Source organism: Oncorhynchus mykiss, chromosome 24, assembly GCF_013265735.2.
Source record: "Oncorhynchus mykiss isolate Arlee chromosome 24, USDA_OmykA_1.1, whole genome shotgun sequence".
NCBI classification, from domain to species: Eukaryota; Metazoa; Chordata; class Actinopteri; order Salmoniformes; family Salmonidae; genus Oncorhynchus; species Oncorhynchus mykiss.
The window spans coordinates 15,399,153-15,400,981 of NC_048588.1; positions in this window are offsets into that span (position 1 = coordinate 15,399,153).

Consider the following 1,829-nt stretch of genomic DNA (forward strand, 5'->3'; position numbering starts at 1 on the left):
AGAAGTTCAGTGAGGATCTCTGAATGATCCAATGTTGACCTAAATGACTAATGATGATAAATACAATCCACCTGTGTGTAATCAAGTCTCCGTATAAATGCACCTGCACTGTGATAGTCTCAGAGGTCCGTTAAAAGCGCAGAGAGCATCATGAAGAACAAGGAACACACCAGGCAGGTCCGAGATACTCTTGTGAAGAAGTTTAAAGCCGGATTTGGATACAAAAAGATTTCCCAAGCTTTAAACATCCCAAGAAGCACTGTGCAAGCGATAATATTGAAATGGAAGGAGTATCAGACCACTGCAAATCTACCAAGACCTGGCCGTCCCTCTGAACTTTCAGCTCATACAAGGAGAAGACTGATCAGAGATGCAGCCAAGAGGCCCATGATCACTCTGGATGAACTGCAGAGATCTACAGCTGAGGTGGGAGACTCTGTCCATAGGACAACAATCAGTCGTATATTGCACAAATCTGGCCTTTATGGAAGAGTGGCAAGAAGAAAGCCATTTCTTAAAGATATCCATAAAAAGTGTTGTTTAAAGTTTGCCACAAGCCACCTGGGAGACACACCAAACATGTGGAAGAAGGTGCTCTGGTCAGATGAAACCAAAATTGAACTTTTTGGCAACAATGCAAAACGTTATGTTTGGCATAAAAGCAACACCCTGAACACACCATCCCCACTGTCAAACATGGTGGTGGCAGCATCATGGTTTGGGCCTGCTTTTCTTCAGCAGGGACAGGGAAGATGGTTAAAATTGATGGGAAGATGGATGGAGCCAAATACAGAACCATTCTGGAAGAAAACCTGATGGAGTCTGCAAAAGACCTGAGACTTGGACGGAGATTTGTCTTCCAACAAGACAATGATCCAAAACATAAAGCAAAATCTACAATGGAATGGTTCAAAAATAAACATATCCAGGTGTTAGAATGGCCACGTCAAAGTCCAGACCTGAATCCAATCGAGAATCTGTGGAAAGAACTGAAAACTGCTGTTCACAAATGCTCTCCATCCAACCTCACTGAGCTCGAGCTGTTTTGCAAGGAGGAATGGGAAAAAATGTCAGTCTCTCGATGTGCAAAACTGATAGAGACATACCCCAAGCGACTTACAGCTGTAATCGCAGCAAAAGGTGGCGCTACAAAGTATTAACTTAAGGGGGCTGAATAATTTTGCACGCCCAATTTTTCAGTTTTTGATGTGTTAAAAAAGTTTGAAATATCCAATAAATGTCGTTCCACTTCATGATTGTGTCCCACTTGTTGTTGATTCTTCACAAAAAAATACAGTTTTATATCTTTATGTTTGAAGCCTGAAATGTGGCAAAAGGTCGCAAAGTTCAAGGGGGCCGAATACTTTCTCAAGGCACTGTATGATGTGTGTTTCTATCCTATAATGTAAAGCACTTTGAGCACCTGGTGGAAAATCGCTATATAAATCCAATTCATTATTACAATCCTCATTATTACAAAGCAGCATGTTGTGGACTCTACATAAAGAGACCTATTGTAGATATAGTCAATCACTGTATGTTTCATTCTCTCCAATCACCAACTACCTTATAAAGATGACACACTGTGCATCCCAATACACCCTATCCCCTATACAATGCACTACTTTTGCAGAGAGCCCTATGGACACTGGTCAAAACTAGTGCACTAAATAGGGAATAGGGTGAAATTTGTCACAGACACAGCAGGTAAGCATGATGCTTATAGGGGAAAATACATTGAATTAATGTCACCTCATAAAGAGACCATAATGCAGTCCTTGGTTTGTAACATAGTATTCCTCATGTCATTCCCTATTTCCCCTCTGTGA